The sequence below is a fragment of the Pelophylax lessonae genome (assembly GCF_965119305.1).
Source record: "Pelophylax lessonae genome assembly, chromosome: 2".
Classification (NCBI taxonomy): domain Eukaryota; kingdom Metazoa; phylum Chordata; class Amphibia; order Anura; family Ranidae; genus Pelophylax; species Pelophylax lessonae.
The window spans coordinates 453653670-453668227 of NC_138769.1; the positions used below are offsets into that span (position 1 = coordinate 453653670).

A 14558-nucleotide genomic window follows, 5' to 3' on the forward strand; every position below is an offset into this window, starting at 1 on the left:
TACACCACTACATGAAGAACGTCCAAAGAAGGATGAATCCTCAATACCTAATGATGCTGAGGAAGAAAAGAAAGTATCAGTATTCTCTTGCAGAGTAAGGGAAGGAGAAAGCAACGGCACATCAATGGTCGTACCAGTGTGCATTTCAAATCCTAAAAGGAGGAATAAGAAGGTATATGCCTATGCACTATTGGATGCCCAAAGCGATGTTACCTTCATTGATCAAGAAATCTGCAAGAAATTACAAGTGGCTACAGAACCAGTGAAGCTCAAACTCACCACAATGACGGGGAGAGATACATTAGTGAACAGTCAAAGAGTCAAAGGATTGAGAGTTAGAGGACTTCATTCAAACCTCACATTCAATCTACCTCCAGCCTATACGAAAGACGATATACCTCTAGATCGAGATCGCATACCTACCTGTGAAACAGCCAATAAATGGGAACACCTATCTGTCATATCACATGAAATGTCCCCGCTGAAGGAGTTTGGTGTTGGACTGTTGATAGGCTACGATTGTCCCGAAGCTTTGGTACCACGAGAGGTAATCACAGGAGGAAAGGGTGAACCCTACGCTGTTCGAACTGATCTAGGATGGGGTGTTGTTGGAGGAAAACAGCAGATTGCAAACTCAAGACAGGTGACAGGATTGTGTCATTGAATATCCGTCCAAGAGTTACCAACTGTAAGTTCAGCAAAAGTAATCAAGATCCTTGAGTCTGACTTTGCAGACATAAGTTCTGAAGAAAAGAGTGTATTTCAAGAAGACATAAAGTTCGTACACACTCTAGAAGAAAGTATTCAGCAGAATCAACAAGGTTATCTTGAAATGCCCTTACCCTTTAGAGAACGACCTTGTCTGCCAAATAACAGAAATCTTGCCCTAGCAAGATTGAAATGCCTGAAGAAAAAGATGGGAAGAGATCCCAAATTCAAGCAAGATTATTTTAAATTCATGGAAAGCATCCTTGAAGAAGGACATGCAGAGAAGGTGAATAACCAACCTAAAGAAGGAGAAGTGTGGTACATCCCACATCAAGGTGTTTACCACCCAAAGAAACCAGATAAGATTAGAGTAGTATTTGATTGCTCAGCAAAGTGTGATGGTGTTGCATTGAACGATCATCTACTAAAAGGACCAGACCTTACAAACACTCTGCCTGGAGTACTCTGTAGATTCAGAAAGTATCCCGTAGCGGTCATGTGTGACGTTGAAAAGATGTTCCACCAGTTTTATGTGAAGAATGAAGATAGAGACTTCCTGAGGTTTCTATGGTGGGAGAACGGAGATACGGATACAGAGCCAGCAGAATACAGAATGAAAGTACACTTGTTTGGAGCAGCATCGTCTCCAGGTTGCGCCAATTATGGTATGAAGTACCTGGCCAACAAAAATGAAGAGGATTGCCCATCAGCAGCAAATTTTCTTAAGAAAAACTTCTATGTAGATGATGGTCTTATAAGTCTAGAGTCCACAGAATCTGCAATCAGACTAGTAAGAAGAGCGTTGTTACAAATAGGAGACTCAAAACTTGACAAAAAGGGAAAACGTCTCACTACCCCACTCAGGTTGGAACGTCCTATACAGCAGTTAGTTGTTCTACTTGAAAGTGATAAAGACACTTGTAAGTTGAGAACCTAATAGAATAGAAAATTCCCCAAATTCATGTTCAAATCCTACTATAGAGAACATAGAATTATAGGTAATTTTGGTGGGAGTGTAGCTGGCCAGCTAGAACCTGTCCTAGGTTGCTAATATGACCTACATGCATATACCGCTAGACCTGTTAATAACCTCAATACGGTGCATATGTTTATATGTGAGAGACAAAAGCAGAGTTATTTACTGTGATTTCATGTTTGGATGTCACATAACAGTTGTATGTTGTGTTCACAGAAGCATAAGGAAATTTGCCTGTAAGATTCATTTATATGCCTGTAAGGTAAGCTCAGACACAGCAGAATTTAAACCAGAAAGCACAGAGTTAAACTTTATTACCCATAAGGAGTTTGTGGCCAATCACAGCCAATCTCACACTCAGCAACAGTCTTGGCCAATCACAGCCAGCCTTACACCCATTTTTTCTCTGAAGCCTCATGCTTTCAGCCAACCTTCTCATTCCACTACAGAGCAAGAGAACTGAATAGACACACAGATCCACAGAGCAGTTTTATGGAAGCAAGTGGCCAAAAATAGGTAATTAACAGTTATACATGTTCCTATTGTTAGTAATGTGATTAGAGCTGTATACTGAACTAGTTATGTGTTCACTTGTAGTTCCACCAAACAAATTCAAACACGAAATCAAACAAACAAACAAACAAACTATCAAACTTCAAAAGTTATATCGAATTCAAACTATCGAACAAACCCAAACAACTCTAACAACTCAAAACCAAACCCAAGCAAACAAACTCAAACAGCAAACAGCAATAGAGAGAGAGAAATATATCCACCATTTGTTATACTGTATTCAGCACATGTTGTACATGGACTGTCTGCTGCAAAAGTGTCACTGTTATCTATGAAGAAAAGTTGAAGTTAATAAAGAAGATATCTTAAGCGTTTGGTGTGCTCTTTAAACCTACTGCTTTCCATAGAACGGTATTAGAGGAATTTATAGAGTAACAGACAGTCTGGTTAGACTGAAGTCAGAGAGATCCAATTCTTCTAATGCCACAGCGCATAAGGCACTTTGTAGTGCTGCGCCTGCCACACTGCAGCTTTCACATGCGTTTGCAAATGTGTGTCAACTAAACCCCTGTTCTGTGTACCAAGAGACAGGTTTTATTTGGTTGGTGACAGACTGGAGGGTGAGTACATCAGACTGGGGGCTGGCTGACTTTCATGCACCTCTTACAATCCTTCAACCTCATTTTTTTTCTAGTTATAGGGATGGAGACGCCGGGCAACACCAGCTTGGGTCTCATTTAAAGTGGAGTTCCGGGCACAAAATCAACCTTTTTTTTTTGTGCCCGTCCGCTTGGTCTCCTTAACCTGAAAAGGAATTGGATAGTTAGGTATTTTTTTTTTTTTAATACTTACCTTGTAATTGGAGATCGAATATACTCACATATTCTTCACTTCCTCCCTCAGCGCCGCGGCTCCGCCGTCACTTCCTGTCTTGCGATGATTCCTGGGAGCTGAACGTCATCGCTCCCAGGAATCAATGCGACGGCACCGGCCCCACTCGTCACTTCCGGGGCGACGTCACTTCCCTGCTAAACAGCTTCTGGGCATGCCCAGAAGCTGTGGAGGAATGCGGCGCCGCACCGGAAGTGACGAGAGGGGCCGGTGCAGGCGCATTCTGGGAGAAGAAGACATGGAAGAGGATGCCGAAGAGGATCGCGCCGGCTTCAGCTGCCCACAAGAGAGATGGCAACGCTGTGGAAGAAATTTTATAAGTGAGTATTTCTTCTAAAAGGTAAGTGCGAACCGGGACAGATCAGAGGCTAGCCATTGTGGAATGTACTAGCCCTGACTGTCCCGGGGGTATGTTCAGTGAAAATTTTTTTCTGTGCCCGGAACTCCGCTTTAAAGTCCCACCTAGTCCAATATGTTTTCCCAAGTTTTTGCATTGATTCTGGCTGCCCGTATTGATCTCTGGAATGTGAAGAAGAGGGACAGGCTTAAAGAGTAAGTACACTTTTTGTAGAGAAAACAATCCCCTCTGGGCGATCAATTTACATTGAAAAAATTTTAATATTTGCAGATTCCTACATGTTTCTGCTCTGTTTCAATATTGTTTAATAAAGTATTTTCACAAAAGGGTATGTCAAAGTTGCGACGAAGAATGCGGATCTTCCGCAATGTAATATACATATAGAATGGGTAATAGTACAAAAGATTTAATAACATAAAAACAGCAGAGAAAAGGCGTTCCCCCAAAATGAGAAACTGCACAGTCAGTATAAAATACACTGTCCGTGTGGGGTAACCAAGACATGTTCAAGACACTAAGTGATGCATTAACACGGCACATCCCAGGCCTACTTTACCCCTGAGGACAGAGCTATTACATATTACTCTTCTGTTTCTGCTCTGAATAAATAGCTGTTTGTTTGGCCATATTTTGTGAAGACTGACTCTAAAGGGGAGTGACTGGTTCATTATAATCAGCTGGCACACTCTAACAGTGTCTGCATTCCTTTAGAAGTAATTAACTCTTAGTGGGTATCTCACCAAAACTAACATTTCTGTATAGGGGATGCCTAAAATCTGATTTGTATCTTAGTCTAGACTTCTGGGAAAATCAGTGGGTCAATCGCACAAACAGGAAATTACATTTTTGAGGCATTCCATGCACCAACCAGGTTGTCATATTGCATTCAATTTTACAGAAAACTACAGTGCTGCAGATTGAAATAGAAACGTTGTTTTAATAACATGAAATTAAATTATGGCTTCTGTAACAACTGTATATGCTATAGTATTTATTTATTTATTTTTGCTATATTTTTTTTCCATAAAGTATTAGTTACCCTTTAGGCTCGGTTCACACTGGGGCGGCACGACTCTGTACTACTTCGGGGGCGACTTGTGCATTCCCATGCACCACGACTTCGGATCGACTTGCATGGACTTCACATAATGGAAGTCTATGCAAGTCGCTCCGAGGTCATCCCGAAGTAGTACAGGACCCTTTTTCTAAGTCGGAGTGACTTGTGTCGCTCCTTTTAGAACGGGTCCTGTAGCAGTCAATGGACCGCGAGGGAGCGCGACTTGTCAGGCTGGTGTGAATCGAATCGAAAGTGAATCGAAAGCTTGCCATAAACTAATAGAATTTCATTCAAAAATGAACTTTTACAAAATATTTGGTTTTCTAATGGTTGGTGGGGTCAAACTGACGATCATTATCTAGCACAATGACAACAAAATTCAAAGGAAGAGGATGGAAACTTTTTCTTGAATGTGAGTTTGTGGATGCGAATGTGGTTTTCCTTCAGGGAAATTCCATTCATTATAAAAATCAAATGGTAAAATCAAGTGAAATTTTGAAGTACTTCAACATTCGTGGAGTCTCTGATGGCATTATCCAATGTGTGCACAGTCATAGAAAAATACGAGTATGTAGCCATCTTTGGTGTATTCTGCATAGTCCTGCTGTCATAGCATTGCAATCCACAAGGCCTACAGGTGGAAGTATGAACAGTAACAGTATTCTTCAAGCCTGAGTTTGTTTTCCACATAAGAGGTGACATGGCATAGACAACAGTTAGACATAGAAGGGATCACAAGCCTGTTAGGGGGTAGAGTTCTAGCCACTCTAGATTCCAAAGGGGTACGTTAATGTTAGGGTTGTCTCGCTTAATCTGACAAAATAAGGGAAAGAGGGTTGAGAAGGGGATAGGGTAGGGAGGCTAATAAGAGAGCCTATGTTCTGGCAAAATTGGGATTTCATTGGGGGTGAAATCTTGTTTTTCACCCGGTGCTGAAATGACTTCAAAGTAATTAATTACAATGGCACGCATGGTTTACAGTGTTTCATGCAATGCAGAAAAAATGAACTAGTGTGCCCCAAGAAAGAGTCTCACAGACATGACCAACACCTGAACACCTGGAACCTGGAAGGGTGAAGAGTGGTTGTAGCTAAAGTGCACTTGATACTGGGTATGGCCTTAAGCAGGGTTGTCAAAATCCCCAGCATTATGGTTGCCCCCAAAGGGCTGGTTGAATCTGTAAGACTAGAAGTCCAGAGTACCCCACCGCCTTACATCAGATGCCAAGACCCCCCCCCCCCCCCACCATCAGAAGTCAAGACTCCCCCACCATCCCTTACCTTGGGCTGCTGCTGGGAAAAAGGTGGGGTGGCTCTGGGAGGCACAAAGTGCAGGATCTGGTGGAGAACCAGACGAGGGCTGGAGTTTGTTGAATGCTGAGACCAGGGGAGGCGGAGACAAGGGGGTGCTAATGCTGCACGGAAAAGCGTAGGATCTAGTGGAGTTCTGTTCTCCTCTCTGCTGCTGACTGCATTACACATTTTCAAATTAATTCCTATGTGCAAAATGTGTGACTGTTTGGGTTAAATGCACTGGGGACCACTGTTAAAGCCTATGTAATATTATTATTATTATTATTATTATTATACAGGATTTATATAGCGCCAACAGTCTGCGCAGCGCTTTACATTGTGAGGGAAGACAATACAGTTACAATACAGTTCAAAACAGGAGGAAGTAGAGGGCCCTGCTGGTTAGAGTTTACAATCTAGGGAGATTAGGGAGAGTAATAACAAAATAAAAATAATATATGAAGTACATCTCTGCCATTCATGTAAAATTTTTTTATTTATAGTATATACCTTTAGGTCTCTTTCCCATTAGGAGTCCATCAAACGGACTCCGTTTATCAGGAGAATGACAGCTGTTCTCCGTGCTCTGTGCGGAGACACAGCTGTCAGGTCCCCATGCATCACTATGGGGGAATGGGATGGGAACGGACCGTCGGTCCGTTCTCATCCGATCCCATCCGATCCAATCCGCCGGAAAATAGGGTTTCCATCCGTCCAGATTTGACGGATCGGATGTCAGCGGACATGTCTCCGCTGACATCTGATGCCCCATAGAGGTGCATGGGGTGACCGTTCAGATCCGCCAAAAAAAAGGACCGGCGGATCTGAGCGGTCCGCCAGTGTGAAAGGGGCCTTAAGGACTCTGCAAGTACAGACAAATACCCACTGACATGCCAGAAATACACTTAGGTCAGAATTTCCTGTTGTAGCCATATGACATAAGCCTGACCAAAGTGTTTTTTGTCTCAACAACTGCTGCTTGTTGAGTAGGTTCCGATCTTTTTAATGGTAGGCTCAGACATAGGGTCTTTTTATAAAAAAGATTGCTGTGCGAATGTCTAAAGAACTCACAAACCACCATGAATAATCACCATGTTGTGTCCAATAGGTGTATTTCCTAAATTCGTCAGCTATATCTGGTGGCCATAATGCAATATTTTCCAGATTGGGGTATTACAAGAAAATACCACATTTAGGCCATTAGTTAGACCTGACAGTCATAGGAAATAAACATATTAGACACAATACAGCAATTATTTCTGATGGCTGTGAGACTGCTGGCGGGATTCTCAAAGCACATTTTAATATCTAGTCTCCATAGTTTTAGCTCTTTCTTCAAATTCTGTAGATGATCGATTTGGTTTATGTGTGTCTGTGAAATCCTGACTTGTAGTACAGTAAATAAGAAGTCATTTGTGGGTACAGTGACTGCAGCTAATATAGTATGTGCAGTATGAACTGCGAGTAAACTTAGATTGTATTTCACCAGGTTCCTTTAGGCCACATATGTCAAACACAAGGCCTGTGGCCCAAACCACTCCTGCAGCTAGAGAACTCCCCTCATCTCGGCCTCCACCTTGTCTTAGCATAAGCTATGTGACTCCTGGAAGAAACATTAATTATTATTATTATATTATTATTGTGCAGCACTTTACAGAATTAATAAATGAAATGCTAAAGTGCCAGAACAATAAAAAAAATGTAATAAAAAAGACAACCAAAAAATAGAAACGAAAAAGAGAGGTAAGAAATGACTGTTAGGGCTCATTAAGGTTTAATAAGGGAATTAATGTTTTTGTGATTTTATTTAAATATATATATATATATATATATATATATATATATATATATATATATTATGTGCAAATCAAAGAAAACTAATTTGAATGTACATAAACACTACTGAAGTGATAATATTGCCATTTACTGTATGTGTATAAAGTAATTATGAATAAAGCCTGCAAGTACTGTTTGAAAGGCTTCATTCATACAGTACATTGCCACTGTCAGCACATTTGAGCACAGACCTACATTATCTTTGACAGCTTCAGAGCAGATGGGTCTTGGCAGAGGAGGAAGCCCTTGGTACTTGTCTTAATTTGTTTGGGTGCACCTTGCACACAGAAGGTCTTTAATTGGTTAAAACCTTGCTTTTGTTTACAGCTTTGGATTACTTATGTATACGTACGTCTATGTACAGTATATGGCCTTTACTTACATAGGCTGTGCTAACTGCTCTTTTTTACTTATACTTTACCAGCTTTTTTCTCCAATGCAGAGCCAGCATTCTGCTCAGACTATGGTAATGGGACTGATTTACAAAAGGAATAAAAAGCAATTTGCACAAGATTCTGAGTTCATTTAAAAAATGCAACAATGTTTAGAGGAATTTAAAAAATGTAAAATGTCCTCTTAAAGTATACCCAAAGGAAAACATTTTTTCTTCTAGATTTGGATAGTGTGGAGATGGATTAGAACACCTGCTTTTAACCACTTAAGCCCCGGAAGATTTTACCCCCTTCCTGACCAGGGCCTATTTTGCGATTCGGCACTGCGTGACTTTAACGGAAAATTGCGCGGTCGTGCGACGCTGTACCCAAATGAAATTGACGTCCTTTTTTTCCCACAAACAGAGCTTTCTTTTGGTGGTATTTAATCACCTGTGCAATTTTTTGATCATGCGCTATAAACAAAAAAAGAGCGACAATTTTGCAAAAATAACAATATTTTTCACATTTTTCTATATGAAATTCCCCCCAAAAAAATGTAAAAATCTAAATTTTTTAACATTTTAGGCCAATTTGTTTTCTGCTACATATGTTTGGTAAAAAAAAAAAATCGCAAAAAGCGTATTTTGATTGGTTTGCGCAAAAGTTATTGCGTTTACTAACTAAGGGAAAGATTTTTGTCATTTTTATTGTGTTTTTTTTAACGAGTAATGGCGGCGATCTGCGATTTTTTTTGCGGTACTGCGACATTGCGGCGGACAGATCTGACCCTTGACTGACATTTTTGACACTTTTGGGGGTACCAGTGACATTACTACAGTAATCAGTGCTATACAAATGCACTGTGTAAAATAGTATAGATAGCTACCAGGTAATTGGTTACCATAATCCCGTCATAAATTGAAAGAGAAACCCCCTTAGTTTCTTTACAAATGCACTGTTACTGTAAAAATGACACTGGGATGGAAAGGGTTAACTTTATTGGAGAGGGAGGGGTTAAGTGTGTCCCTAGGGGCGTGTTTCTTACTGTGATTGGATGTGGCTTTGTGTGTAACAGCACAGATCAACGGTCCTACATAGCAGGACCGAGTGATCAGTGCTTTTACACAGGGGAGAGTGACAGGCGGCTTTGTTTACATTAGCCGCCTGCCTTTCTCCCTCTCTACCCGACGATCGCGAGTGACTGGCGGACATCGGGTCCACCGATCAAACGCGCCGGCTTCTTCGGGTACGAGCGGGGGCAGGAGCGCGCCTCCGGCGGCGCGCGCTCGCCCCCTATTCGCTCCCAGGCTAGTGACTTACCGGTACGTCACTTTGCCTGGGAGGGGCTGACCGCCGCCGTATATAGTCGGGCGGCGGTCGGCAAGTGGTTAATGCTGTCTGTGCCCCTGTTAGGGAAATTCACCATCTACATTTGTCCTCTTTACCATTATTACTTAAAGAAAATCCCAAAAATTGGGTTGTCCCCAAACCAGAAATAAAGGGGAATCATCCAATGGAGACACTAATTCTGGTGACAACCAGGGACTCCCTCACTTTGGAGGAATTTCTTCTCACTTCGTGTTTTGGCTACGGGAAAGAAAGTGAAGAGAAATCTCCCTAATTGGACAAGGATTGCAAAAAAAAAGAATCTGACACGGGTTATAACCCTCCTTTTCCCTATTCAAAAAAAAAAAAAAGGTTTTGCCTTTAGTTCTACTTTAACCTGATTAGCGCAGTGGTGGCTGGTGCTCCATGGGCTCGGGGGGGGGGCGCCAGACGGACCGCACCATACCCCCTCCCCCCCGGACCAAACCAGGCCGCACGCCATATCCCCCCCCCCCCCCAGGGCCACAGCAGGACGCAGAACCCCGCCCTTCCCGGTTCACTCACCCGGCGGCAGCTTCTTCCCCCTCTTCTGCGTCTCCTCTCTCCTCCTCCATGCCCACTGGCATGGCTTCTCCTTTCGGCCAAGCAGGAAAATGGTCTCAGGACCCGCTTCCTGATTGGCCAGGAGGAGGATCCTTGTGACAATAGTGAATATTAATTTGCTATTGTCACACAACTGGGTGGGCACTGCGCCCCGAGCCCACCCTTTTTTTTTTGCCTATTAGAGCCTCTGGCTCTAATCACATGGTTAAATAAAGTCCCATTGAACTCCATGCGTCCGGCCCCCCCCATGTAGATTAGAGGGCCAGACCCATGGATAGGGGGGCGGCACCCCTGCGCCCCCAATGCACCAGCCACCACTGCTGATTAGTACTTTTAGATGAACAATCGCACAAAAGACTGCAGCTCCAAGCTGTCCAACTGCAGTGGATTTACCTGAGTGCTGCTTCCATCCAAGTAATAACTAATGCCTTGTACACACGGTCAGATAATCGAACGACTTATCGTTCGCATTTTGTTGCATGATACTAATATCAAATTCAACAATGCGTACTAAACGTATGATTTTTTTCCTACGATTCTGGAAAAGCTTCCTGGTTGCGTAGCTACGTATCGGATAGTGCAAAGCAAAAACAATGGCAGCCAGGCTTTTTCCAGGTTATTTTCGTGTTTCTGATCATGCGTGGTCTTTGCCTATCGATTTTTAGTGGACGCATAGTGTACTGATTAAACGATTCTCGTTCGCTAGGCTATCGTACGACAGAAGTTTTCGTGTTTGTCCCTTCGGATTTTGTTAGTTGAAATGTTGTGATCGGCTGTCGAAAGCTGTGTACGAACGATCAGATTATCGTGCAATCAATTAGAAAGCAATTTTTTTCATACGAATATCTGATGGTATGTACGAGGCATTATGCTGTGCTCACACATATGTCAGTTGGATGTGGGTTTCTCCGCATCCAATTCGCATGACAGGAGAGTGTGACTGCCTCTCAATGGAGCCGGTTCACACAGGTCCGGGAAGGCCGTGGTCCGCATTCAAAAAGGATCCTGTGCGTCTTTGTGTCCAATTCAGGTGCAAATTCAGGCAAAATTTTGGACCTGACTCACATCTGAACCGATGAATAGGGACGAACCCGCGGCCTCGCAGCCACATATGTATGAATCAGGTCTAACCCTGCATCTGCTAGATATGGAGTCTACAAACTGATTTATAAAAGATCCTCATGAAAATATGGAAAACCAAGCCATTAAAATGAAATGATATTTCACTATACAGTAACTATGACTACCTGCTTTAATATACCTGTATCTATGTATACAGAGACTGCACACTCAATCATTTCCTGCTATTTCTATGTTATTCACTATGTAACACACTGAGATTTCAATTACAGGTGGAACTAGCTGGGCTTAGTCACCTGATGTCTTTTATTTCTCTAGGACAATATTTCTCAACCTTTTTTCATTCAAGGCACCCTTTAAAATGATTGAGAGTCTCAAGGCACCCTTTAAAATTATAGAAAATCTCAAGGCACCCTTTAACCACTTAAGCCCCGGAAGATTTTACCCCCTTACTGACCAGGGGGTTTTTTGCGATTTTTTTACTGTGTGACTTTAACGGACAATTGCGCGGTCGTGCGACGCTGTACCTAAACAAATTTCACATCTTTTTCCCACAAATGGAGCTTTCTTTTGGTGGTATTTGATCACCTGTGCAATTTTTTGATCTTGCGCTATAAACAAAAAAAGAGAGTAAATTTTGCAAAAATAACAATATTTTTCACTTTTTTTTTTATGAAATTCCCCCCCAAAAAAATGTAAAAATCAAAATTTTTTAACATTTTCGGCCAATTTGTTTTATGCTACATATGTTTGGTAAAAAAAAATCGCAAAAAGCGTATTTTGATTGGTTTGCGCAAAAGTTATCGCGTTTACTAACAAAGGGAAAGATTTTTGTCATTTTTGGTGTTTTTTTTTTAACGGGTAATGGCGGCGATCTGCGATTTTTTTTGCGGTACTGCGACATTGCGGCGGACAGATCGGACCCTTGACTGACATCTTTGACACTTTTGGGGGTACCAGTGACATTACTGCAGTAATCAGTGCTATATATATGCACTGTTACTGCAAAAATGACACTGGCAGGGAAGGGGTTAACTGTATTGGAGAGGGAGGGGTTAAGTGTGTCCTAGGGGCGTGTTTCCAACTGTAGTGGGACATGTCTCCTAGTGTAAAAACAGAGATCAACGGTTCTACATAGTAGAACCGTCTGATCTGCATTTTTACACAGGGGAGAATCATTTACACACTTGTTTACATAAGCCGCCCCCTTTCTCCCGCTCTGACGATCGTAGTGTGACCGGCGGACATCGGGTCCGCCGGTCACACGCCCGCACTCCTCTGTGAACGAGCCGAGGCGGACGCGTGCCTCAGCGGGCGCGCGCTCGCCCGCTATTGGCTCAAAACCCGGTGACAGGCTAGCGACGTAGATCTACGTCACTCTGCCTGGCCGGGGCTGACTGCCGCAGTAAATATACTGTGCGCAGTCGGCAAGTGGTTCAAATTATAGACAATCTCAAGGCACCCTTTAGAATCATGGAGAGTCTCAAGGCACCCTTTAAAATTATAGAAAATCTCAAGGACAGTTTTGAGGCACCCCATTCTAAAATGTAAAAAACTATTCTAATAGTTTTACATAATGCAGCAACATCCACACATAGGACAGCAAACGCTATAGGTGATTTTTTCCTACAAAAAAAAAACACTTCTGCACACTGGTACTGACTAGTATTCCAATGTTTCTCTTCTCCCTCAATTTCTCTCCATCAGCCAGATAATGTCACCCCAGTGCTGAGGGAGAGGGGCACGGGGGCAGGCTGGGTTCACACATATGTGGCCACGGGTTCATGCCTGGGGGCAGGTGCTTCCCTGTTCACTGGTTCAGGTGCGAATCGGGATCCTGAATTTGCACCTGAATCGGACCCAAAGACACACAGAAACCTTTTTGAAAGCGGACTGCGACCGCCCTGGACCTGTGTGAACCGGATCCATTGACAGTCGGTCACACTGTCATGCAAATTGTATGTGAAAAATGGAAAGCAGACGGGCAGGTGCAGCTAAATTAGCAAATGTCCCGGCCAGTAGCATAGCCGAAGTCCGCAGACCAGGAAAGAAGACGGCAGAAGATGGATGCGGCCGCCAGCAGGGATGACGAGGGACTTGATTTGGAGGTAAGTGTCACATAATGTGCTAGTATGCGATGCATACTAGCACATTATGCATTTACTTTGCAGGGGGAAAAAAACTTAAAAAAAGGAATAGTTTACTTCTTCTTTAACTGGCCGAAAAATGAACTGTCCAATGTCAGTTTTTGGAATGATTTTTCATGGACACCATTAGACATGGCAGATGTGCAGTCCTAGGAAATCTAATGTAGATATAACACCACCAAAATACTGATCTAGGAATTTTAGAAGGAATGACCGCTGAGGTATCACTGTTACTTCATTACTGTTGTAGACCAATGACCACTCCTTGTACTTCTATAAGGCATTGTCCCAATCCGGGTACCACAATAGCCCTTCACATCAGCATCCCTCCCTCTGCCATCTGCCCCCAACCACGCCATACACAGCCGCCAGGGGGCGGAGTTTCTCTGACACTTCAACGCGCCGGCTCCACAGATGACAGAGGCCGGCTCCTCCCCCTCTTGTTTGTGGTTGGCCGCATTAGTCCGATGGGCGGAGAGTGGGAGGTTCCGGTGCTGTCGGTGTAGGTGTAGACGGGGGCGGCATTGAGGAGCGGATCCGGGGTGACAGCGTTACGGGGACGGCATGGAAGTCACGGCATGGGGTGGCCGGAGATCGGACTGAAGCTGCAGTGTGCCCGCACTCCACCCATCGCCCGGCACGGGGCTGGGAGTATGGCACTGTAGTGACCGAGGTGAGATGAGTGGCAAAGGGGAGGCTGGCAGCCATTCAGGGAGGGCAGTGTGCTGATCAGGGGGGGGGGGTCACCTGGAAGGATCAGGCACCCTGTGCTGTCACTTGTCCTACAATAGTCCTACACACAGGAGAGAAGGGACTGCTGTCATAGAGGACACAGGATCCATCACTTCTATGGGGGCTTTACTCCCTCTCATCAACCTCCAAGTGGACTAGTGTGCCAACTCCATGTATATGATATACACATCCAGCACTGCTGCCATCAGTCCTCGTTCATCCCAACATATGGAGGGTCCTGGTGTCCACATGTGGCCCTTGGACACTTCCTGTGTGGCCCCTGTGCTGACACAAGTCTGTGTTATTCTTCCATGTTTCATCAGACATGTTCTTCTCATTGGGTATAGTAGTGACAGGTTTTGCTGGATTGCTTTCTTCTATGTATCTTACGCTTTTTACTGCTGTCCATCCCATCCCTCTTTTTATGTTTATTTCCCCCAATGTTCTCTTATAATGGATCTCACTGAGATAAATCTAATGTACTACAAGTCATTTCATGGGGGCTGGAGGGACACAAAGGTGGGAGCATGGATGTGTAGGGGGGCTGGAATAGTTCTAATCTTTAGCAGTCTCATGTAATGTGTGTCCTTGGTCTCCATAAACTCCTATATCTTCATCACACTCTCTGACCAGCTTCTGTACCATGTCTGTTCTCTCTGACCATC

The 14558-nt window shown here is 43.4% G+C and overlaps 1 protein-coding gene across 1 annotated transcript in view; it reads left to right on the forward strand.

Moving 5' to 3' along the window:
* Nucleotides 1–13645: 13645 nt before the first annotated feature.
* Nucleotides 13646–14558, forward strand: part of MGAT4A (alpha-1,3-mannosyl-glycoprotein 4-beta-N-acetylglucosaminyltransferase A) — a 172755-nt gene continuing 171842 nt past the window's right edge. The window contains exon 1 of the mRNA XM_082245267.1: nucleotides 13646–13834. The gene's annotated coding sequence lies outside the window, so the exon portion shown is untranslated. The remainder of the gene's footprint in view (nucleotides 13835–14558) is intronic.